This window comes from Carcharodon carcharias, chromosome 19 (assembly GCF_017639515.1).
Source record: "Carcharodon carcharias isolate sCarCar2 chromosome 19, sCarCar2.pri, whole genome shotgun sequence".
Taxonomy (NCBI): Eukaryota; Metazoa; Chordata; class Chondrichthyes; order Lamniformes; family Lamnidae; genus Carcharodon; species Carcharodon carcharias.
Window position 1 is genome coordinate 19,623,417 of NC_054485.1, and position 27,269 is coordinate 19,650,685.

The 27,269-nt window shown below is 40.2% G+C and overlaps 1 long non-coding RNA gene across 1 annotated transcript in view; it reads right to left on the reverse strand.

The window, feature by feature from the left end:
* Positions 1-1,672: 1,672 nt before the first annotated feature.
* The window catches only part of LOC121291404, a 29,378-nt gene continuing 3,781 nt past the window's right edge, over positions 1,673-27,269 (reverse strand). The window contains exon 3 of the long non-coding RNA XR_005945996.1: positions 1,673-1,940. This is a non-coding gene — a long non-coding RNA (uncharacterized LOC121291404). The remainder of the gene's footprint in view (positions 1,941-27,269) is intronic.

Sequence of the window (27,269 nt, forward strand, 5' to 3'; positions counted from 1 at the left end):
GCAGCTACAGATCCTACAAAGACTGATGGGTGAAAATAACTCAACCTTAAAAATATCTTTGTTTCTCACTCGCTTAATTTGGCTAAAGTAGCTTTCTATTGAGGTTAAGAAAGGGTACATTCACATTGGAGGTAGACAGCGAAGGTTCACTAAATTGGTCCCTGGGATGAGGGGGTTGTCCTATGATGAAAAACTATGCAAATAGGGCTTATATTCTTTGGAATTTAGAAGAATGAGAGGTGATCTCATTGAACCCTACAAAATTCTTAAGGGGCTTGATAGGGTAAATGCTGAGAGATTGTTTCCACTGGTCGGGGTGTCTAAAACATGGGGGCATAGTCTCAACATAAGGGGCCGATCATTTAGGACTGAGACAAAGCGAAATGACTTCACTCAAAGTTGTGAATCTTTGGAGTTCTCTACCCCAGAGGGTTGTGGATGCTCCATCATTGAATAAATTTAAGGCTGGGATAGATAGATTTTTGGTCTCTCAGGGAGCTAAAGAATGTGGGGAGCAGGCGGGAACATAGAGTTGAAGCCAAAGGTCAGCCATGATCATATCGAATGGTGGAGCCGGTTCGACAGGCCATTTGGTCTACTCCTGCTCCTATTTCTTGTGCTCTTGTGTCACTGGAGTGGGCCTTTGATGTCAATGTGTTAGTGCCAAACAGCACTATGCTAAAGGTTCAGAGAAACCGGGTGGGATGTGTCTTAGAATCACTGCAGTTATTTTAAGATATTGCTGTTTATGAATTATACTTCTTACTTAAATAAATATGAGGAAAATTTATAGTACTATTACATCACTCATTTCATATAAATGTGAAAGATGTCTTTCTTCACATCTTTGCCTGACTTGCTTAACACTGCATAAGTAGTATACCTGCCAAATGAAGCATCAGGAGCAAAAAATCATGATGTTACAGTCGAAAGTGAAATCCTAAAAGAGGACACTGTAATCAGTATAGGCTCCAATAAGTGTTGGCCATTCCCCAAGAAGGAAATCTCTACAAAAAGATTCCCAAGGAAAAGTCCATGACAAAGGAAGGTGAATCAGTGTTAAATCGGAACATTGGAAAGAATGAAATGAGGAAAACTCATCCCATCATCTGTCCTACAATTTCCACAGATCATGTCCAATCTGCTCAATCGTGGACTCTACAAAATATTTGAGGAAATCTTTTGTATCTCAGTCTTTATAGAATAGACAGTCTTGTAATTTAAAAAATCCTGTATTTTTATACTCAGTCCTCTTTAGGGAATATGTCTTAAATAATTAATGGCATAACATGAAAATGAGCATGCAGTGCAGAATTTAAGATTTTTTGTTCTTGTATTCTTTCCTCCCCTTCTCTTCATCTTTCCCATTATCATATTCCCTTTACCATCCTTGACTTCCTCTACTCATCAGATCCTCTTCCTGCTCACCCCCACCTCACCCTTTTCCTTCCTCTCAGTTCCCCTCTCCATCCATGCCTCTACCCTTCCTCCCTAATTGACAAGAAACAAGCACAATCCTACACTTGTTTGGATCTGAAAACACTGCTACTATAACTGTCAATATCTTAGTAATCTTAATAAAGGACAATTGTCAGAATTGACTTAAAGAGACACAGAGAAGCTTGAACAATTTAATTGACCATTTCATGAAATTTAACCACAACAACCTGCATTATTCAATTAAATGAATGAAGATTAAGAACATAAACAATCAAACCAGCAGTTTTTAAAATGCCCTAATACCAGGACTCCATCAACCAGCTCTAACAATTCAGTATTGGATGCAACTTTACAGACAGATAACAGACAGGATCTGAGGAAGTTGGTGTGGAGGACTCTGTTACAAAAGGATCTCAGAATCTGCAGTAGAATCATAGATGGAAGCAGAATGTGGCAGTATGATAATGGTTTGCTTCTCTCGTTGCCCTGGTCCTGGGATGCTGGAAGGAAATAGAAATATTCAGTACCTTTACCGGATTGGAGAAAATGAATTGGAACTTTTTTCATGCACAATCAGAGATGGGACAGGCCAACATGATGAACCTGAATTTACTCCTTAGCCCAGCTCTTAACTGTTCTAAGGCTCCTGACACTTCTCAGCCAGATCCAGGGGTACAAATCTGGAAAACATTGTGAATGATATTATATGGATGTTTCACATATTTGGATCAACTTCCTCTCTCATTATTTTATATACCTTTAATCTATCACTTGTGCAAAGATAGCAGAGAAAGGAATTTGATGTGCCAAATGTTTATACAATGACATCACCAACAGTAATTTATATACTTCTGAAACATGATTGTCCTGTCAGGAGGGACAGTTTCCACCTTTACCCTTTATTAAAGCTCTCTTCCATCCCCCAATACACAAAACTTAAGGGCATTGAAATAAGAACAAGAAAAGATCAGCAGACCTAACAAGGACATCTCATTTTGATAAACTTTATTCCCCCACCTATCCTTCGATCCATTCCAATTGCAACGTGATCGAGACAATTCTCCTCTTTCTACCTGAAGTACACTAAGGGTCAAACAAAGACTCCACATTATTAGGTATCTCAGTACATCTATGCAATGCATCAATATCTGAGGGACTCTACTCATTGGATAAAGAGGCTGAGCCAATTGGGAAGCAGTGCAGTGTTTCAGAACTAGAAATCTGAGAATGGATTTTCTGATCTATGATTGCCTGGTGTGAATATTTTAAAATAAATGGGTGCCCTAAAATAGTGCCTGTAGAAATTTGGTGTCTATATGTTCAGCCTTTGTATAAATTGATTGTAGATTTTGCAATGTACTCCATGGTATAATGGTAGGGCATTTATGATATCTTCTTACACAAGCACTGGGATTTAGGTACACCAGCCAACCAACATAGGAGTATAAAAACAAAAAAACTGCGGATGCTGGAAATCCAAAACAAAAACAGAATTACCTGGAAAAAGTTTTTCCAGGTAATTCTGTTTTCAACATAGGAGTATGCTTTTTTTAACTATAAAGAACAGGAAGGAAATACAAGACAATCTGGAAGTGAAAACCAACTTTATGAATAACTATCCACAGCACAGCTGTCACAGTCCGTGACTGGGAATTCACACAACTCCCTTCCCAGCGAAGCTGGGGCAGGGGATTCAAGTCCCAATACTCACCTGACAGAGGATATTTATACCCCACTCTGAACATTGTACTCTACAACCTTCTGGGAGATCTGTATTTCTCCAATTGTGGCCTTTTGTGCATCCCTGATTTTAATTGCTCCATCATTGGTGGTTATGCCTTTGGTTGCAAAGGCCCTAAGCTCTGAAAATTCCTCTCCAAACTCCTCTGTCTCTTTTTCTCCTTTAAGACACTCCTTAAAATCTTTCCTCTTTGACTAAACTTTTGTCATCTGCCCTCATTTATCCTTACATTTCTCTGTATCAAAGCTTTGTTTTATAACATTCCTGTGATTTGTCTCTGCATGTTTTATTATGTTAAAGGTGCTATATAAATGTAAGTTGTTGTTGAGAACAGTTGAAAAGCTGAAAATGTAAAATGGTTACAAGAGCTCTGCTAGTATTTGTACAGTGAGATAGAGTGTCCTAGGTTAAGGTCATTGAGGAGGTGTAGAAAACATTCAAACAGTAATCTTCACTGTGACTGCAAACAATAAATTTGTTTAATTTGACTGTTTGAAGGCCAATTATTACCATGGTAACAGGCATCAGAAATCATAATGGGGAGATCAATGACAATACTAAATCATGCTCCTCTTAGTGCTGCTGCTGGCTACACCAAGTGCTGATTCCAATTTCACAACATAGGGGGCACTTGATACAATGAAATGCCTCAGTGAATTACTGTAGCTATTAATCTTCAAAGGATTGGCATCTCACAGAGAAAGGGCCATTATTTTTTAAATGAAGGAAAATAATTGGCCAAAATCAAGTTTAATGCATTTTTGTTAAACTAATCTCTCTACTAATGCAGGTGTTAACATTTATTTTAAATTTCACCCAATGATAAATATCTTTAATTAAAAAATATACTAAAATGCAAAGTGGGATGGAGCTGATGTAATACCAGTTTTGTCTGTAGAAATCACTTTTCTTGTTTTCTTGCACATTGGCTTTTATTTTCTCTATACTTTAATGACCTTGTCCATTCATGTTCTGTTCTCCAGATATTAAAACAAACTCTGCCAATTCAGAACAGCTCGAGTGACTAACTCAGCACTTGTCCTGCCTTGCTCTTTCATTCAAGGACTTACTAATGTTCTACTAAGCTGTTGCGCGCCATGCTGAAATATCTCAATGTTATCTGTAATCACATCGCTGAAAAAGTAAAATTATTATTGATTTGCCTTATTCTTCCAATTCTGCCCCACCCATTTAGTTCCTGGCACTATGTGGCCTGTTTCAGGTGCGTACAGGGCTTTATGTTTATATAGTGTCATATCACATCTTTCAAAAACAACACTAGGAACAGACTTTCAGATAGGATGATAGAAATAAACACCTGGATGTAATTAAGGAACAATTAGATAGTAGAGCGGAGTCTATAGGGTTCCTCTGAAAGGATGGGCCAAATTGGCTCTTCATCGTCTTGCGATCCTGACATTGTGGATAATTAATTAGTATGGTAATGGAAGCAAATGCAGCAGCCATTCTTTGCTTAGTGAGATGCCATCAATAACAATTAGAAGAATAATCAATTAATCCATTCTGGATTAGATTGAGAGAGCAATGTTGACCAAGACACCGGAACAATTCTTTAACAGAGAGGGCCTCAGTTCAATACCTGATCTAAAGGGTAACACCTGAGACAATGCAAAATTCTCTCAGCACTGCACTGGAGTATCAGAAGAATAAGGTTTTCAAGACGTGGACCAGAATCTTACATTGATCAGGCGGGCGTGCACCTGACCCGTATACACATGAAATTGCGCAAACTGACGTCAGGCGTAGGTCCCAACCTCATCCCGCATGTGAGCAATATTGAGGTTGGCGGGCAAGCGCAGGAGTCGGAGCTGCGCCCGGCAACAATTAAAGGGCCAACTAAGGCCATTAGAAACCCTATTGCCCATAATTTTACGTTGCCTGTGTGATTTCATGCTCGTCGTGCAGGCGGCCAGCCTGTTTTTAATGAAACTTCATCCAAAGGTGGGATGAAATGACCAGGGTGAAATATAGTAAAAAAAGATATCTGGGGACTGATGTTTTTTGAGTTCTGTTGACAGGTGGTTGAATGCGCTTCATAGATACAGTTTGATGCATTTGTTTCTTGTCATTTAATCTGTCCAGCTCTGAAGCTCCCTGAGGCAGCTCCAGAGCAGCTGTCTGCCTTCAGGGAGCTTGTTAGAAGCGCCCACCCGCACCATCACTTTTGTTGGTGCCTGCCCTCTTCCTGCCCCCCCCTTGGCAGCACTGAGGCTTTCTCGGCATGCGTTTCACACTGCCTGGCATTTAATTGGCCAGCCAGCATGAAATTGCATTCAGAGGGGCTGATCGCAGGGGGAAGATCATTTTACGTCCGCTTCCAGGCCCGCCAACTTGGCACGCAAGCAGAGCGTGAAATTCAGGCCCTGGGATGTGAAACCTACAATGTTCTGGTGCCTTAGGAGGAGCTGTGCCAATGGACCCAAGCTGATTTGCCAAGTGGCTGTTACAAAATGAGGTGCAAATCCTCAAGTGTTGCCATTTCTGTTGGGGTTATAGGAGGGGTGGTGGGACAGTGGCAGCTTGGGAGTGAGACTAACTGGATTACTCTTCAAAAGAGCTGCACAGACTCAATGGGCCGAATATTCCCCTTCCAAGCTCTGTTATTCTATGATTTAATGAAATGGTACAGCTCCAGCTACACCAGTGACCAAGCTGAAAACTAATAAAACTTTTCCATAAGCTACTTGGAGTTTAATCATATTTGTCTTAAAATGAAAACCTTTGGATAAAAAAAATTGGCAAGATCATTTGTTTCCTGTCATGTCACTATTAATAGATTAGACTTGGGTATAGAGGGCATAAGGTCAAAGTTTACAGGTAATGTGAAACTGAGGAAAGTAGAAAACAGTAAGGAGGCTAGCACAAATTTAAAGTGAGTGCAGAAACAAGGAGACTTGGGGTTCACATTCATGAGTCTTTGACAGTGCCAGTGGGTGGGGGAGGGAAGGAAGGAGAGGAGAGGGGAAGGGGTGTCATGAAGGGGGGCAGGGGGGCAGTGAGTGGGTCATGGTTGGGGGGGTAAGGGGGGTTTGCAGGGACGGGGCTGACAGAAGGGTCACCGGGGAGTGGGCTAAGGATGGGGGGGGGCATAGGAGCAAGGGGTGAGGGCGGTCAGCAGCGAGGGCAGGGAGGTGTCACTCAGTGACCCTCCACCACATCCTTTGCCGATGCCAGGTCCTTCGAGCAGGCACTGAGTGCCTTTGGACAAGGGACCTTCCCCCAAGCAATCCCATTCAAGTTTGCTTGTCATGTTCCCCATATGGTGAGACCCCACCTTCCACTGGGTTAATATCAACAGCGGCAGGATGAGGCCTTTAAGTGGACATTAATTGTCCCAGGGCTTCAATTGATGGTGAGGCAGGAAGACTGTCTATCACCATTCCCACCACAGACTTAATCAGGTTGGAGGTGGGAAGGGATGGGGTCACCATGCATTTGATTAAATGCCCCCCACCACCAAACTAACCACGGGGAGGACTTTAAACTTCACCCTACATGTGCATGAGAGACTAGACCGGATTCTTGGCTGTGGTTTTGAAGAGGAGTAAAAGAACAGACAAGTGGAAATCCTGTGCTGCGTCCCTAGAAGTAAGAAATTTAGGGAAATAATGGGATTTTATTCCACCCTGCCCAACCTCTTGCATAAAAACATGATTATTTTCCATCTGACTTACATGTCACCATTCCAAAATGTACATGACTGCATTTATTGGTCAGGGTAACACATCTCAGTTGTACAACTTTCTATACACTCTGTCAAAGGTGGGGATCAGAGAAAATCAGAGCAATCTTTCTGAATTGCTAACGAGTACATTAATTCATGCAGTGGTTTGAATTAGAAGAACTGTAGAGTCAGAATGAATTAATAGTTGTGTTAAATGGGACTCGTGTGGCTGCTTGCAGAATGAATTCAATCAGCTGGTGTCACTTGTGATTTGGTGATACCAACCCCCAGGACTGAGCTATTTTAGCTCTCTTACATTCAATAAAAATAGAGATCCTTCCTGTAACAGGATGAGATGTAAAAACATTATCCTCAGTCATTTGCAGGCTTTCACTGTTCCTCAATGGCTGTCTCGGGTAACAGGGGCACAGAGATGTGTATATATAGGAAAGGCTGGATAATGTGGGATATTAGCAACAGATTTTATTGCGAGGGGGAAAGATGTTAGTATATCCAAACAAATTGGAACTGAACACAACCAATGAATAGCATTTCTGTGAAAAGGTAATATTCTTAAATAAAATGTCACTGTAGGCTTGTCAGTAATGAAAGGTCAGTGGGGTCTTGTTTTTTTTTAAAGAGCATGCAGATATTATTCACAGATTTTACTTTCACAGAGATGTTTTTGAAACCAAAGCAAAAACATTATAGCTATGTGTTTAAAATGAGATTGCAATAGACCTCAGGCCTTGTTCATTCATTTACTGGATAAATTTTGTTTCTTTGAAGAAAAGGAATTATGCTTCTTTATCCTAATGTCAACCAGTTTTTAACTTGATGACGGAAGCGAGTTTTCAAAGTCTCACAACATCCTGATTTGGAACTATATTGTCATTCCTTCACTTTCACTGAGTCAAAATCCTGGAACTCCCTTCCTAACAGCACTATTGGTGTTCCTACACCACATGAACTACAGCAGTTCAAGAAGGCAGCTCACCACCACTTTCTCAAGGGCAATTAGGGATAGGCAGCGATGAACAAATGAACAAATAAAAAACATATGCATTTTTTTAATGACTAATTTACAGCCCCCATGAATGTTGCAGCAATAATGATGCTATTAAAAAATGATATGCTAACACAAAACAGGTGAGGCATCCAACATTGGATGTGATATTCAATTATATTGCAGTACCTGAGGGCAACTTAATTCCCAATTGCGTTGATACTTCAAACTTTATTGTACAACATTAACAATTGCACAATCCTTTCATGTGAATCACAACTTATCAAACAAACCATAGTTTAGGTAACCTTCAGTAACTGTGCACAGTTATTGTGCGCATGGAAATACTGTATCTGCTGAATGTGCAGAAGAACATTAAGCACTTGACTATTATATGGTGAGTGACTGGAATCCACACATAATTTGCTAGGAAACTGCTGTAATTAAATGCATCTTTGCCTACTGCTTCAGGGACATTAACATGGAATAATGATGCAAAAAAAAATCTATTTTTGTTAATGAATACAAATGTATTGATTTATATGTTCAATATTCCAAGTATGTAGTCAGGTTGTCCATGGAAATCTGATGGGGAGGGGAGGGGAGCTTGGTGCTTTCCAATTTTACTGTCAGGTTTGGAAGAGGTTGCTGTGTCTCTCCACGTTACTCCTTCTTGTGCCTCATGTGTTATATAAAGAATTGGCTTTAATTTTGCTCTTGTACAAGAAAATGAAGATGACTGAACAAGGTGATAACCTGGGACAAATCCAGGAGAGGTGAAATAGCAGAGTCCCCATTAAAAACAGACAGGAGCTGGAGAAGGACACAGCCAGGTGCTTGTGAAAATTGTTAAGCATGGTTAGTATAATTGGCTTTAAGGGCTGGAATGATGGAATAGTCAACATGCTGTGTACAAAAGTATTATATACATTAAAATGGTATGTTGGGAGTTTGTGACTGCAACAAAATGTTGCTCTTTGTTGAGCCATAGACTAGTGTGAAGATGAACACTTCTCCAATGGGGAGAATCAGAGTGTGCCAACCAGAATCATGCTTGCATGGCGCTCAGTTCCAATTATTGAAATACATTAACACAGGGCTGTGACTGGATAGTTTGGTGCTCCACATGGATGCAAAGTATTGCATGTTGTCAGTGAGTGTTACAGAAGAAGTTTAAATGGCAGTGCATTCAGATTGTAAGTTATTATTCACTGTGCACATGAGAGTATTACGAATATGTGTACCGTATTTTGTGATTTTAAGTTATTTGAGATTTCTCCCATTGATTCAATGTCAGTTCTCTCATCTAACAAGGCATGCATTTAGAAACAGACCTCTTCCAGCGCTGGTGGTCTTGCTGTTTATTGATCCACTGCTATTGGCTTATACAGATCATACTAATCTCAGACACTGGACTCATTCACCTGCTAGATGTTGTAAAGAGAAGACTATAGTACTGGTAAACTGGAAGGATGAGGTAAAGGGTACTGAAATACTTTCTTTGTCCAAATCTGTCTTGTGACCTGACAACATAACATGGTGAAAGTCACAGTTCTGAGGCTGCCTGATTTCTGTAATTACTCCCAGCAGAATTTTTTTGAACAAAGTTTAAAAAAGTTACAGAATCTAAACTGGTCTGAGTCTGAAGTTTTGATCTGTTTAGACTCTGGATGCTCTCTCTCCTGATGCTACATGTAGCACTCACAGATGCACATAAAACCCATTTAAAATAAACTAAATTTGGATTTCTGAATAACTGAACTCAAAAATCCAATTCAAATTCAAAATTATACAATGAGCCCTGTGGCTCCAGCTCATCCTCTGAGCTATGAAGTAAGCTGTCTTAACATTTTGCTAATCTAGCCTCCCACGAGGAATTAGAACTTTTAACAACATAATAATGAATCTGAAATGTTCTAAAACAGCAACAGTTCTGCATGAGTTCTATATGTTCAGTTATTGCATGTCATTTTCCCAGGCAATGTGTTTGTTTTGTAGATTGAATTTTGCAACTTTTAAAAAATTTATTCTCAGAATGCAGACATTGCTCACAAGGCCGTATCACCTTTTCCCAATTGCCTGAAAAGGTAGTGGTGGTGAGCCTTCTCCTTGGATTCTGGCAGTCCTTGTGATGATGCTGCCGATATTTCATGGAGCATGCATTTGCAAAATTCTTCATTTCTATGCAGATACAGTGCACAAACAGACAGGTTTTGTACCTCATAAATGCTTCTATTAGATCATTTTATCAACTTTAACTACCTCATGGTATTTAAGCGAGATGAGATCCATGTTTTCGGTTTCATTTGTGAATCATGGAATCACAGAATCACAGTGCAGAAGAGACCCTTCGGCCCATCGCATCTGCACTGACACGTGAGAAACACCTGACCTACCCACCTAATCCCATTTAACAGCAGTTGGCCCATAGCCTTGAATGTTATGAGGTGCCAAGTGCTCAACCTGGTACTTTTTAAAGGATGTGAGGCAACCCGCCTCCACCATCCTCCCAGGCAGCGCATTCCAGACCGTCACCACCCTCTGGGTAAAAAACATTTTTCCTCACATGCCCCCTAACCTCCTGCCCCTCATCTTGAACTTATGCCCCCTTGTGACTGACCCTTCAACTAAGGGGAATAGCTGCTCCCTATCCACCATGTCCATGCCCCTCATAATCTTGTACACCTCGATCAGGTCACCCCTCAGTCTTGTCTGTTCCAATGAAAGCAACCCAAGTCTATCCAACCTCTCTTCATAACTTAAATGTTTCATCCCAGGCAACATCCTGGTGAATCTCCTCTGCACCCCCTCCAGTGCAATCACATCCTTCCTATAATGTGGTGACCAGAACTGCACACAGTACTCCCGCTGTGGCTTCACTAAGGTTCTATACAACTCCAACATGACCTCCCTACTTTTGTAATCTATGCCTCGATTGATAAAGGCAAGTGTCCCATATGCCTTTTTCACCACCCCACTAACATGCCCCTCCACCTTCAGAGATCTATGGACACACATGCTAAGGTCCCTTTGTTCCTCAGAACTTCCTAGTGTCATGCCGTTCATTGAATACTTCCTTGTCAAATTACTCCTTCCAAAGTGTATCACCTCACACTTTTCAGGGTTAAATTCCATCTGCCATTTATCTGCCCATTTGACCATCCCATCTATATCTTTCTGTAGCCCAAGACACTCAACCTCACTGTTAACCACCCAGCCAATCTTTGTGTCATCTGTAAACTTACTAATCCTACCCCCCACATAGTCATCTATGTTGTTTATATAAATGACAAATAATAGGGGACCCAGCACAGATCCCTGTGGTACGACACTGGACACTGGCTTCCAGTCACTGAAGCATCCTTCTGTCATCACTCTCTGTCTCCTACAAATAAGCCAATTTTGAATCCACCTTATCAAATTACCCTGTATCCCATGTACAACAAATTTCTAAGACATTTTCAAGATCTTTAAAAAAATGTGTCAAAATCAGGAATAATAAATAAACCAAAAATTTGGTGGAAATCAGAGAAGAGTTATCTTATGCTGTTGAAAAGATTTGTTGGAATGAATCGGTATTCATTCTCAGCATGGTGATGCGTAAAAGAAAAAAGTATTCGGCTAAGGTTCCCTTATTTGGTACAGCAAGAAAGAATAATACAAGATTTAAAGCAGAATTTGCTGTTTGATTCCAGATTAAATAAACAGGAAAACTTTTTTTATTGTCAATATGAAACATCAAAAATAACCATCAAATGAAAGCAAACTGCCTTTGGGGAAAAACAGAAATTTGTTGAAAGAACAGAGGTAAAAAGTGAAAATGCGAAGCTGCAGATATAAACACTGTATAAACACACAGACTAGAGCTTTAAACTGCAGACAAACTGCGGAGGCAGGGAATTGAAATAAGTTAAAAGAAGAAGATTCCTGTGCCACTTTATTAGTGTGTTCCTTATTTGATAAAGACTCTCTCAAGGCCTGATTTTAATTCACTCAAAACTCATTCAGTTACACAGAGTTAAAATCAGGCCCTCAGTGTTTCCAGAGATTTTGGTTGCCCTGCACAAGTTCTTGACCTTGGCCAGGGTTGTCACTTATTTATAATCAGATTTTGTGGTGTCTTTATAAAATGATTTGAGGTTTTTACCTTCTATGCTTGCAGCCTTTGTGCCTCTGAATGATGTAAAATGCAAGTCTCGGCCACTTCAATGCATGTATTAGCTACAGTGGTGAGATAGCTACTTGGGTGCCAGGTAAATATATTGGTTTTCCCAATGCAAGCCACCAATAACAAAAACAGTTAGATTTTCATGCTAGCAATGAATTCCTCAGGATCCTGAGAGTAACTGACTGCATGGAGTTGAAATACAAGCTCCTCCCCAGAATAGGATCCTATCCTGCAATTGGAGAGTTATATACCATAAACAACACCACACGTGTTTTGTCACTTTTTTAGGCTCATGTCACTACAACATCCTCATTCTGTCCTGGTTGTTGCTTTTCATGTTCTTTTAAACAGGACAATTTTCAAGGTTGGGTTCTGTGAGAAAAACATGTCGATTGATATGTTCCAATATGATGAGGTAAGGTGATTCAACCAAAATTATTTTTTATTTTTGTTCAGGACAATAGTGAGTACAGACAGAAACCTTGACTGCTTCATGCCAGAACTGCAGTAAATGAGTAATATATTAAGAGAGTGTGAGAGAATGCACTACAGTATTAGCATTCTTACAATGCAGTTTCATTATCTTGGTAGATCAAGAAGTGGGCTACAGAAGAACTTCTCAGAAATTATGGCAATGTTTGTGCATGTTACTTTCTGCAGAGAAATAGACTAGTCCTTTCTGATGAAGACTGGTGCACTTTCAGATATCAGAAATAGGAGTTTTATGACCAGTTTAGTTTTTCTAAATACAAGGGAGAATTAGGCTTAATATAAAGAAGTATAGAGGACAAATGAGAAAGCAAAAGAAGGGCAAAAGGGCGGAAAAAGAATAGATTAGCACACTAATGGTACATGAGCTGTCAGGTGATGCCACTTAGGGGCCAAAATGCAGATGTGTTAGTGGAAGCAGAAGGCATGACTGAGGTATTAAATTAATGTTTTGCATTGGTGTTTGCCAAAGAAGAGGACCATACCAAAACTATTGCAAATGAGGAGGTTGCCACAATACTGGTTGAAATAAAAATAGATAGAAAGGTACTAGAAAGGCTGGCTACTTAAAGTAGACATGTCACCCAGTTAGGATATGATGCACCCTAGGTTCCTGACAGAAGTAAGGATAGAATTGCAGAGGTGCTGGCTGCAATCTTCCAATCCTCCTTACATACTGGAGGTAATGCCAAAGGACTGGAGGATTGCTACATTAAGAAATGTTAAACCTTGTTCAAAAAAAAGAGGAGAATGGATAAGTGTGGCAAATACAGGCCAGTCAGATTAGCATCAGCGGTGGATGGTTTTTAGAAACATAATCCAGGAGAAAATCAACAGCCATTTATGTAAGCATGGACCAATAAAGGAGAGCCAGTACAGGTTTGTTGATGGCAAATAGTGTTTAATTAACTTGATTGACTTTTTAAAATGTGATAAAGGAGAGGGTGGATGACGCAGTTCAGTTGTAATTGCAAATATTGACTTTCAAAGGGCATTTCATAAAGTACCAAATATTAGGTTTGTTAGCAAACTGAACCCAATGGGTTAAAAGGGGCAGGTAGCAGCATGGATACAAAATTGGATATGGAATTTTTAAAAAAGTTGTGTGGAATTGATGTGTGCACAGTGGAGTTCCCTATAGTTCAGTTCTAGAACCACTGTTTTTGATGTACATTAATGACCTGGAATTGGGGGTGCAATTCTGGAATTTCCAGATGACAAAGTTTGGAAGTGTAGTAAACACTGGGGAAGATAGTAATAATAGACATTGAGGGGGAAAAGACCGCTGGAATGTACAGACACATGACAGATGAAATGCAATGCAGGCAAGTGTGAGGCGATACATGTTGGCAGAAAGCCTGAAGAGAGACAGTACATGCTCAATGATACAATCTTAAAGAGGAGAGAGGAAGGTCATGTGATGCAGTGTATTGCATCCCTGCCTGTTGAGCCAAAAACTCTGGATTTGAGTCTCTGGATTATGTTTCTAAAAACTACCCACCACAGATGCTAATCTGACTGGCCTGTAATTGCCACATTTATCCATTCTAGGACTTGATGGCCAAGGAAGGTTCATTCATAGCTCAGCCAAACAGGTTGAGTATCAATTTGCAAATCCTTCCAACACATGCCAATGGTGGTAAGAGCAGGAGAGATTACAGGTCAGCCATGTAATGGAAAAAAAGCTGGAGCCTCTACCATCACTATCCATTGCTTCAGACTAGTACAATGTAAAATACATATGTCAAAATATATGTAAAAGTGCATGTTACCACAGCAACTTGGACACCCTGAGTGAACTGTAACATACCACTACCACAAGAAGAGAGTGACCTGGGGACACTTGTGCACAAATCTTTGAAAGTGGCAGGGCCGATTAGCAAGAAAGTTGCTCACCACTGAGGAGTTCTCATTAATTACAAAAAACACATATGCAGAAAGCATTTGATCCTGGAATTCTTCATGTGTTTGCCTTCTGGGATCAAGACCAAATGATATTTTAAATGTATTATTCATTTTTCTCAGGAGAATTAATAAACCAGCAAGTGTTTACAATGCTACAGGATGTATATCAATTGGAAGGAATAAGTTTGATGGGTGGAATTTCACATTTTATGTTCTTTAATTATTCCTCAAATTTAACTAAAGATGTCTGGATTTCCGCAGAATTTTCTGGATACCGCTATTCACCTAAACATTCTCTAATTCAGAAGGGGACACAAGATTTGAGTGGGTGGAAATTTTGCTTGTGAAGGACACTTCCTTGGAGTGGTCAATGAAATCCAATAGATTACAGAGTCTTACTGCTTGGACTTTAGCATCCACTGTACACCCATAATCCAGCATCCACTGTACACCCATAATCCAGACTCAGAAATATATAAGGGAAAATGATGGCCCATTTGGCTTGGACAATAGTTGCCACTAATCATTAGAACTGTAAATTCAATCTGATGATGAGAACAAATAATAATGTGTGGTTAAGGTTTGAGGACTGTGACAAAGACTCATACTGAGCAGTTGATGCTCAGAGAAACTTTTTGATTAAATCAGTGAACAAAGAGCCATTGCTTGAGATAATGGTTTATGAGAATGAAATTAGAATAGATAGCTCCAGTAGATAAGATAGTATGGCAGAAGCATGGGGGCTGAATGCCTCCTCCTTTGCTGTAACTTCTATGATTTGAATATTTTCTCTGTGCTGGTGGCAATAGAGAAAAACATGCTTAACTGTTTGCAAACCCCTGCTTTGAAAAAAAGGACTCTAAAGTACATATCCCAAGAAGAAACTAATCTACAAAAACAGCAAACTGCATTTACATAGCACTTTAACATAATAAAATGTCACAAACTGCATCATGAGGCAAAATGTAAATGGATATGAAACAATAGCAGAAGAAGGGCTTAGATATGTGATTGAAATACAATGAGGTGGGTTTGAAAAGGTATTGAAGGATAACCTGGGGTTTAGGGAGAGTGTGGAACAGAGTGACCCTACTTTATGAACATCTTTAGCTCTACCTACGCAATGACAAATCTCTCTTCTTTGAATTCATGCAACAGTATCTACATTTCAGTTCAAAAACATTTGGTGCAGGGAAGAAAGACTAAGCAGTGATATCCTGAGAAAGATGAAACTTAAAAACTATTTTGGGAAGAATCTTAAGTAATTTTACATATGATTGGCTGTCTAGAGTTCAGTGAACCTGAAACCAAAGCTGCAAACATTCCTATTTTCAAAGGGAGATCCTGAATATCATACATATGGATTCAAAGGAAGCAGATAGAGAAGAGCATCACAAGTGTTCAGGAGTTCAGGATAAAGTTTATTTTAAATAAAAGACTGATCTCTGAGCTATATTTTGGTCATGAAAACAACTGTGATAAAAACACCTTCATTTAAGTGAATTTGTGTAATGTTATTCATCAACTTCACCTAGATCGACTAATGTAGATACAGGGTTGGGTATCCTTTATCCATAAATCTGAAAACTGAACACACCCAGAAACTGCACCTTGAACCTCACCGACTGTCCCCCATCTTTAGCGCAGAAGTCTAGTTGATTGTTTGCACTGTTTACCTTGCAATTTTTGTCTGCATTGTTTACCTTGCAAACCCTCTCCTACAAGCAGAATCGCAGAAGCCTTCTTGGATGGGAGCTTATTACAAGTACCCTATATTTATTATTTAGTGGTACATCTTACTTTTCTAGCCAATTTATCTTCTTTAGACTATAGCTAGCCTAGGCTTCAGTCATTGTAATGTAAGTAGGCTTAGGCCTATATGCGGTATCTGAAAACCGAAATGATCTGAAATCCGAAGCGCAATCGGTCCTAAGGGTTTTGGATAAAGGATTTTCGACCTGTTTGGTAAGAGGCTGTGGAGCGAAATGCATGTTGATATCCTCAACTTAACCAAAGGCTAGATAAAAATTAAACCCAGTAAAGAAAATTTCATAAGTCAAATAAACAAAAGATCCAAGGTATAGATTGTTATTTATTATATTAAATTTTGTCCTGTTGGATGGAAAGGAAAATGTTCACCCAGTTGCATAGGACAGACATTAACCCACTGAGTATAAACCAGCTGTACATCAGAAGCATTTGTTGCACAGACAAGGTTATGATGCACTCAGTAAGTAACATGGAAAGTTTACATGTTAGATTATTTTTTCACACATGGAACAAGAATCAAAGGGATGCCATTGTAGCACAGACAAGGTGGTTTCTGAAGAAGAGGATGGTTCACTGGGACTTTATCTCCGGAAGTAAAGTTTAAATCGTATCCAGATGTATGGCTCTTCTGTTTGCTGGCTATATGGGTCTTAGGCCAATGAAATTGGTCAGTCTCAACTGAGATCTGAGGGGGCATCAGCATTTTGCTCAAAACTGCCCCGAATTTTAATTGGCAATTTCACTCAAATGAACGAAAGGATGGTTGATGTGTTAAATGGCAACAAGTACTGTACAGGAGCTATAGAGGCTGATCTTTTTAGGGTTAGGACAGAGCAATGTGAATTTTACCCTGCATTTAAATGTGTCACATCTGCCCTGGAAGTGCTTGTTTATGACATTGTGCCTGAAATGGAAAATTCCCCAGTGATAATTACTCGCTTCCATAAGCACAAAGAAATTAGAGAAAAAAAAGTTGTTTTTCACAAGCAGTCTTTCCTATGAACAAAAACCTGTGCCCATATACAGTCCTTGGTATGTTGGAGACAGAATACCCAGGATTAACTCATTCACTGTGAGACATCTCATAGAATTCTACAGATTCTGTAGGAGGTAGTAAATATTCCACCATCAGTCCATTCCATTCAAGCAAGTACTAATAGATTTATTTAAAGTATAATATACAGAGGCAATAAGACACAACAACATAAGACAAAGATAATACCACACTTAGATAATATATTGGATTGCTTTGAAATGGGTGTAGCTTCTGGCTGAATACCTGATGGAACTTATGAATTTCTCTTAACCTACTCATGTGTTAGGGCAATGCAAAGTATCACTACAACTGAAACCCCAACTCCTTCTGATTTACATAATCTGGTCCCCTGGGAGGATGTGACATAATTTTGTAATGCCTTTCTTGTGCCCAGGCTGTGAAGGTACTTGTGGGAGTCCTCTGGGAGTTCACTATTGTGTCAGAATTGGGAAAGGACAAACAGACCCAATGATCTGTCTCCACCCTGCAACAGTTGCAGCAACAATTTTGGCTTTTGGCTCTCTGTTGGGTTATTTACTGAGAACAACTGAATTGGAACAGATCAGCCATGATCTAATTGAATGGCATTTTAATGCCCTACTCCTGTTCCTATATTTAGAGGGCGTGTGTGGATGGAACACTGCTGGGGGATTTGAGAAAGCAGTCTTGGCTTCTTGGGAAAGGTTTCTAAGGACCAGGCCACAACCATTTGTGTTTGGTTTCCCAATACCAATGGAAAAGTCTACTTTCTGCACATTTGCCACATATACTGGCACTAATATGTACAGTTTATAATTGTGTGACTTAGTTTTATTGTTGCAGAGCAGGCTTGAGGGTTTGAATAGTTTACTCCTGCTAATTCTTATGTTGAGCTCTCCTTGAAAGCCATGTAACTGCTGCTATAGAAATGGCTGTGGCAATCAGATCCAGAGTTATTCATACAGTAAAATCTTGTGTTAGGAACAATATCTCATGCTGGATAATTGGGAATTGTCTAGTGGGAGGTAGCAGGCACCTCTAATCAAAAGCTTCAAGTGGGACATTTCTGGATGCATCAAATGCTCTATTAGTGTCTTTATAGGAATTTGGTGGGATATTATGGATGAAAATTTCAGACTCCAAGGGTAGAATTTTCTGCCTGTTGGGTGGGCGGGCCCAACCCAATCTCCGGCAGGCGTGAAGCTGATCACTGCCAACGAAGTAGGCCGCACCAACCTTTAAGGCCCGGCCAATGTGACGTCCGCCGGGAAGTGCTATGCGCTTCCTGTGTGGGCTGGGGGTGGGGAGATGACGACTTCCTAAAAGCGAGAGTGCGCTCTTTTGTGCATGCGCACTAAAGAGCACACATCTCCCTGAGGCTAAGTGCAGCCTCAGGGAGATTGCTTCCACTTTTAAAATTATTAAAAATTGAGAATAGAAAAATCCCTTACAAGTCCCTTCATGTGACAATGTCACATGAATTGGGACATGTTCATAATTTACATAATAACTTTGTTACAATTTTTAAAACCCTACATGAAACCTCATTCTACCACTGGATGCGGTTTCATGTTTTCTCTACTTGCCTTAAGGTTGGATGGGCAGGTCCTTTAATTGGTTAAATGATCCTATCAATGGCCTCAATTGGCCATTGACAGGTTGGTGGGCCCGCAGCTGATTTTGCTGCGTCCCTGATTTCCTGAAAATTTAAATGGGGCAGGGTGACGTCCGGAGTTCCGCCCAATGTCATCCTGCGTCATTTTATGTGTCGGAGAGCGGGCCTCGCCCCCTGCTCGCCAATGGCAAAATTCTGCCCCAAGTCACCCAAAATTTAGAAATGGTGATTGATAATAGACTGCATTATTATTAGATGTGGAAACAAGTCCTAAAATAAAGAACAATCTTTAATATCTCAAGATGAAACCCAGATTACCTAAGATTATGGCATATGAGGCTGTAATCACAAACAAACTTTGTACATATCAGCAACTTCATTTATAGGACTCCTTTAACATAGAAAAATATCCCAAGGTGTTTCTAGGCTCAAAAAAATGGAAGCCATGCCAAAGGAGATATTAGGAGGAGTGACTGAAAGCTTGGTCAAAGAGTTTTTTTCTTTTAAAAAAGGGATCTTAAAGGAGAGAGAGTTGGGGAGACAGAGAGATCTGGGGGGATATTTCCAGAATTTTGGGGCCAAAAGTTTGAATGCATGACATTGGATGGTTTTGTGAAGTTGGGGTGGAGCACAAGAGACCAATTAAGCAGAACAGAGAGTTTAAGGCGTGTCTGTGGGGTTGAAAGAGATTACAGTGATGGAAAGGCAAGATCTGGCGTAGATCAGTGATAACAGGTTGATGTGAGAGTGGGTCAAGATGTGGGCAAAGTTTCTGAAGGGTGTAGCATGAGAGACTGGTGAGACGAGCGTTGAAATAATTGAGTCTGGAAGTGACAAAGACATAATTGAGAAGTTTAGCAACTGCTGGGCTAACGTAGGGACAGGATGGATCATGTTACAAAAGTGGAAGTAGATGGTTTTGTGATGGACAGGATATTGGGACAGAGGCTCAGCTTGGGCCAAGCAGGCTATCAAGATTGTGAAAAATCTGGCTGAGTCTGTGGTTGTGGTTGAAGATGGGGAATTGCATCAGTGGCCAGGACACAAAGTTGATGATGATGAAGATGATGCTGCCTTCCATCTTGTTAATGTTTAACTGGAGGAAAATGGTTACTTTTTCCATTCTGGATACCTGATAAGCAATCTAACAAGCATAGCCATTGGACGGGTCAAGAGAGATTGTGGAGAAGTAGAGCTGGGCAACATCAGCATACAGATGATAAGATAGCAAGTAGAATAGGAAGAAGAGGCCAAAGATAGATCCAGAGGCACTCCAAAGGTAATGGTATTTGGTCACAATGAGTCGTCATTGCTGCAGATGCTTTGGGTACAATCAAATAGTTAAAAGTTAAAGAGCAGCACAGGGATTATAAGCAAAGATCTGTTAAAACCCTTGTTAACAGTTTTTCAGATTACTGAAGAATTATTAGCAACTTTTGGCCAATTATCCAAGGGAGTCAAGTACAAATAAAGTATGACATGAATTGTACACTTTTGATGAACTTTTGTGTTTGAGGTGAGGGATGTGACGCGGAATGGAATAATGTCCAAAAATGTCAAATGCATTTCCCACTTTCTCACACTATCACAGGTAGTAGGTTGTCCCAGTAACTAGTGAAAGAGGGAGGGGAGAAAGAATGAACTTGAAGAGGTATTTTCACTTGCAAAGTACAATAATGTTAACAAAAAAAATGACGGATTACTCAAATGTTATATTATGTATAGTACATATAAGTACAGACTGGAGAACAGGTAGTAAATGAATAAAATTAGACAAAGACAGCTGACACTAACTTGTTGTGATTGTTGCATTTTCCATTGTTTTATGCTCCAGACTATTATTATTGACAACTTTTTCAGATTAATCTGAAACTGCAACTCATTCCCTAAAACAGTAAATAGATCGCTTTTTAAAAAAACAATCTCTTGAAAGTTGCTAATAATTCTTCAGTAATCTGAAAAGCTGTTAACAAGGGTTTTAACAAATCTTTGCTTATAATCCCTTTGCTGCTCTTTAATATAGTATATACAAACATCAAAACCAAATGCTTCACACTAGCTGTGTATGCCAAGGCATGCATTAAAAAAAAACTGTTTTCTTAACATTAGATATGAGCCAGAGGATGTTTAACATAGTTACTTAATGACTGTTCAGATTTATTCCTTTATCATTTCAATTATGAAACCTCACTGTTTGCTGTAACTTTAGAGGACTAGTAAGGTCACTGGCAGTAAGCCTCAAGGAAAATAGCAGAGCTGCATAATGCTAATGGTTTATAGAATCTTTTTCTCCTGGTCAGCAGTCTGAAGTAGAAAGACTAGAATATATTATAATCATCCAAGCTCAAATTGTAACTTATCCTGTTCAAATGTCCTGCAGCCAGTTACAATGGGAAAATAATGCAATGACTATTGCTGCAGTTTTTCTTTATTACAAAATATATCAATATCCTATCTATCATTTAATTCTTGCAAATTACTACATTAATGCCAAAAATATCTTACTGAATTATTTTTACAATTTTTTGCATTAAACATAATGTTAGCCATTATAAATCAATAATATGCAATGTGATGAATGCCTGTCTCACTTTATTAGCATATGACCATAGCGCGCAGCCTATTGAGCTCCTATTGTCAAGTGGCACCAACAAGACTGTCTATATTTTTGAACATTATTAATTGAATGATGTCCTACTGTACTAAGGGAGCAATACTCAGAATAAGTAAATTAAACATAGGCAAGACGTGAACTTTGTTGTTATATTTTTAATTGCTGTGTTTATTGAGGGCAAGGATGTGCTGGAGAATGGAACAAATGTCTAAAGGGAAATGTAATATATGAGTTTATATAATCAGAACTGTTTTGGCTTGACTCCAAGTGGAATGCATTCCTGTTTATACTGCAGACTGGGTTCCTTAGCACCAGTGGTAAAACAGAACAACTGTGAGGCAGCTTTTCAAAAGTCACAATTGCTGGGAAACATCTGTGCAATGTGAAAACTGCATTCCTAGTCTGAATGGGTGGATTGAGGACTTCAAGAACCAGAAACATTTGGCAGCCTGCAGCAATTGGTAATGGCTCAAACCATAGGCTGCAAGCTGTATATTGCTGCATCAGCCGTATTTCCTACGATGGGGCGAGGAAATTGCCTCAAGGTGGTTTTCTGTCAATTCAATTAATGATGAAGTCAGCAAATCCTACAGTGGAATGCTGCAAGATAAATGCAGCATATGATTGCAGTGGCATCAGTCACAGTGCATGCCAATATTTCTTATAGGCACACTGCAAGGTTCTTTCCCACCAAAGTGTTAGTAAAGTATGATTGTGAAAGAGTAAGTGTGAGAATTTTTTGTTCTATATCCATTTGTCCATTGAAAAGCATAAGCAATACAAATTATAGATTGCACTTTTCCAAATCTGAGTTAAGTGCAGAGAGAGCATTTTGATCTGTGCATAGGCTGAAGCACTGATGGTTACAGGTCTTTTAGGTGGAATGGCAGTGGTGAGAGCAATTTGACGTCACAAATTAAAACTGTAACCCCAAAAACAGTGTGCCATTTACTGTCAGCTGAGCCCCCAAAGCCAGTCACTCTATGGGCTGGGCCCAGAGGCAGCTACTTTGAGGGAGTTCAGTTACTTGGAGAGATAGGAATTGTTCTCCTAATCCCACTAAACTGCTAATCAGCCAACTTCCCCTGCTGGTCATGTTAGCCAATATTGCAAATGGTTCTTTTTCTTCAGGTTTTGCCCCCTCTCCTTTAAAACTACTGTCATCACCCCTCTCCTCAAAAAAAAAAGCCAAGCCTTGATCCCACCAGCTTTGCAAACTACCATCCCATCCCCAAATTCCTTGGAAGTTTAGTTGCCTCCCAAATCTGTTCCCATCTTTTCCGAAACTCCGTTTGAATCCCTCCAATCAGGCTTTCCCCCACCTCGCTCTGCAGTACAAAACAGCTCTTAAACTCAAAAATGACATCCTGTGATTGTGACAGTCACAACTTTCCCTTCTCATCCTGTCTGCAGTCTTTGATATGGTTGATTACATGCATCCTCCAAGACATCTCCACTGTTATCCAGCTGAGTGGGGCTGCTCTCACCTGGTTCCACTCTTATCCACCTAATTGTAGCCAGAGAATCACTTGCAATGACTTCTCTTTCTGGTCCCACGCCATTCCATTTGGCATCCCCAAAAGATTTACTCTTGTCCTCCCCTCCTATTTCTTCCCCTACATCATGTCATTCAGCAACATCATTCACAAACACAGCTTTCTTTCACATGTAAGTTGATGACATGTAACTCACCACAGCCTCTCTTCACCCCACCACTGATGATAAATTACCAGAGGTTTATCTGACATCCAGTACTGGATGAGCAAAGATTTCCTCCAATTAAATATTGGGAAGTCTTTGTTTTTGGTCACTGCTCCAAACTTTGTTCCCTCACTACTGACTCTATCCCTCTCGCTGGCAATAGTCTGAGATTAAGCCAGTCTATCTGCAACCTTAGTGTCACATTTGATCCTGACATGAGCTTCTGCCCTCATTCATGCCACCGCTAAGACTGTCTATTTCCACCTCCATAGCATCATCTGACTTCACCCTTTCTTAGCTCATCTGCTAAGGAAACCCTTATTCATGCCTTTGTTACCTCTAAACGTGAGTATTCTATTCCAAGTGATGGATGAAATGGCTTCTGCTCTCAAGCCTGTAAAAACAATGGTTATCAGAGGCTACATGACTATGGCAAGCCACATGCTCAAAAAACACTTCTCCAAACATCCCCTTATTCATAAAAAGAAGAAACAACCTGCATTTACTATCATTTGCAGTTGCAAGCCATGCGCATACATGGTCTACAATGAAAATCAGCATCCATGTGCAGAAAACTGTTTGTTCATTCTTGTCTGTCCCACTTTCATCAGTTCTTGCACAAGTGTGTCCAGGTTTTCTAATGGTGCACCTGCAGGTTGTTATCGGCTGTTCATCTGGTGTCCACTGGGGTGATATTGCCTCTCCAGGGAATGTCCTTGCTATGGCAAGCATTGCTGCTGTGGTAATTGTTGCTGCTGATCTGTTGCTTTTGTTGAGGAATGGCAGGGACGTTTAGTCATTCAGTTCCTTGAGAAAGATGTGCTTTCACAACCACATATCAGCTATCTGCTGTGAAGGAGCAGCTTCTCCAGTTGCACGTATATGTCTGCAGTTATGATTCTGGTTGTTCACTTTCACCCTGTACAATCAAGGTGACAATTTCTCTACACAGGTTCCAAATTGCCAACTGACTTTTGTTGAGGGCATTAAATGTTTGCATCTTTGACTGGCTCTCCAACTCTGAGCTCTGGTAATGATTTAGCAGCTTTATTAGAGTGAAATTTATCTCTTTTCACTTTGATCTTGTCACTCACTCCTGTTACTACTTCTGGCTTCGGTTGTGTTTTAAGCTATTGAAAGAATAGTTTGAATGTGGTGTTACATAAGTAGTCCAGTTCAGTGACTATCCATGTCTCCATGAAGTGTGTTTTTCCACTTTAGGATTGCCTTGTACTCATCTGTGCTGCATCCACTTGATTTTTGATGATCCCTTTGGCAATGTTCACTGCTGCCTCAGCTTTTTCCATTTGATTGGGGATATCATGGAGATGATGTGTAGTGAATTTCCCAATCCTTCATAAAATGCCTTAATTCTTCACTTGTGCAAAGGGCCATTGTCGCTCATCACAATGTCTGAAATGCCACAATGACTGAAGTGTGCTTTCATGCATTCTATAATCTCACTGGTAATTGTTGATGTCAGCTGGTCTAACTCCAAGTAGTCTGAACAGTAGTCAACAGTGTTGAGATAAATCAGTTCCAATGAGATTGAAGAGGTCTATTCCAAGTTTCACCCACAGTCTGTCTGGGATGTCATATGTCATGAGCGGCTCTTTAGCTTGATGGTCATTATAAGCACTGCACTGACTGATGTCCTTGATTTCATTGCTCATGTTTGGCTAGTAGAGCACTTTTCTTGCCTTCCTCCAGCTAGATTCAATTTCTAGATGGCTTCCATGAATGTGCTTCAGCATCTTTTTGAGGAGAATCATAGATATGTTGTTACCGCACATAAGGAGACCATTTGGCCAATCGTGCCTGCACTGGCTCACTGAATGAACAATTTACCTAGTACCATTCTCCTGCCTTCTCCCTGTAACTCTGCTTCTTCCTTTTCAGGTAAGAGTCTAATTCCTTTTTGAATGATTACATTGAATCCGTCTCCACCACACTCCCAGGCAGAGCATTCCAGACCCTAAACACTCACTGCGTGAAAAAGTTTTTCCTCATATCACTATTGCTTCTTTTACTAATTACTTTAAACTGATCCTTTCACGAGTGGGAACAGTTTCTCCCTAGCAGCTCTGTCCAGACCCCTCATCATTTTGAACACCTCTATCAAATCTCCTCTCAATGTGGGAGACCAGCTAGGAATGTATAGGAGTAATCAAGTCTAAAGGTAACAAAGGCGTGAATGATGGTTTCATGAACTGAGACAGGGGCAAAGTCAGGTGATGTTATAGAGGTGGAAACAGACAGACATAGCAATGGTTATGAATATGGTGGGAAGCTCATCTCAGGGCTCAAATATTTTAGAATCATAAAATAGTTACAGCACAGAAGGCCGCCATTTGGCCTGCCGTATCAGTGCTAACTCTCTGCAACACCTGCTAGGCTAGTCTCACTCCCCCTACTTTTCTCCCTAGCCTTTCAAATTTACTTCTCCTCAAAAGAGAATTGGATAACTTGATTGAATCCACCTCCACCATACTCTCAGGCAGTGCAGTCCATATCCTAATCACTCACTGCATAAGGATGTTTTTTCTCATGTCACCATTGCTTCTTTTGGCAGTCACCAGGTGCCCTCTGGTTCTCGATCCTTCCACCAATGGGAACAGTTTACCCTTATCTACTCTGACCAGACCCTCTGTCAAATCTTCTCTGCTCTAAGGAGACAGCCTCAGCTTCTCTAATCTGTCATCATCTTCCCGCATCCTAGGAAATCATTTGTTTATACGAGATGCCATCTTGAGCAATAACTATTTCCTAATGCCCAATGGTCTCTTATAGAAACAGGTGTGTCCTTGTTGGTTTCAAGTCATCTTGTCATCACTACTTCCTGCAGCATTTGGAAGTTGCATCTCATTGTGTAGTTTGCTTGATCTGTGCAAGATGCTTGTCTGTCAGATTTAATGTTTCTGCTGGATTGAGGACTTCCAGTGTATGTCATACTGTTACTTCTCATGAATCTGGAAGACTTCACCCTCTGTACTAACATCAATTTTCTTCAAAGGGAGTTCTCAACATCACATCAGCGATGTACATCTGCTTTTCCTGCTTGTACTTCTCTTACAATGATAACTCCGTAAACAAAGTAACTTCCATTGCAGATGCTTTGGAGCAGATAGAAGTGGTTTGAGAAAGATGCCTTGAAATGGCTTGTGGTCAGACTCTACCGTCACTGTCTCCCCCAAATGTATACTGATTAAAATGCTCACAAGCAAAGACAATAGCCAGGCACTCTTTCTCAATCTGTGCATAGCGTCGTTCAGTTTGTGTTAATGCTCTGGAAGTGAATACAACTGATTATCCTTGCTGCATGAGGGGAGTCTTACAGGACCAAGTCCTGTTTTACTGGCATCACACTACAGGGCAACTTCATCATTGACATTATAGTACCTCAGCACAGGCGCTGTCGTCACCAGTTGTTTGAAGTGAGTGAAAGCTGCTTCATGTTCTGTGCCCAATACCATTGAACATCCTTTGCAGTGGGCTTGTGTAGGAGGTTCATACTCTGATAACAAATTGGGCAAGCCTTTGCTAGGCGGTTCACAAATCCAATAAATCGTTGGATCACCTTCACATCTGTTGATTGCTGCATCTCTGCCACAGCTCTCACCTTATCAGGATCAGGGCAAACTCATTTCATGGTCAGTACATGACTTCTGTCATCTTCAATTGCAGTTTTTACTTGTTCAACTTCAAGTTCATCTGGCCAGCTCTCTCCAGCAGTCTCATTAGATTCTGATCATGATCGGCAATGCCTTCTTTCATCGTGTTTCCATATCTATAGACACATAGATCATCCATGATTGCTTCCACTCCTGGAAGACCACTGAATATCTTATGCTATTGGCGTTGATACTTTTCCAGAGCAATAGAAATCCAAAATGACATATGCAACCATCTGTACCTCCCAAATAGTGTCCAGACATAGTTAGGAAACTCCTGCTTTCATCCAACTTCACTTGCCAGCATCCATCCTTTGCATCTATGGCAGTAAAGACCTTTGCCTTGGAAAGTTACAGCAAAATTTCTTCAACTGTTGGCATGGGATAATGAGATCTCTTAAAAGCTTTGAGGTCCTTTGAATCTATGCACACTCGCAGCTTTCCAGGTT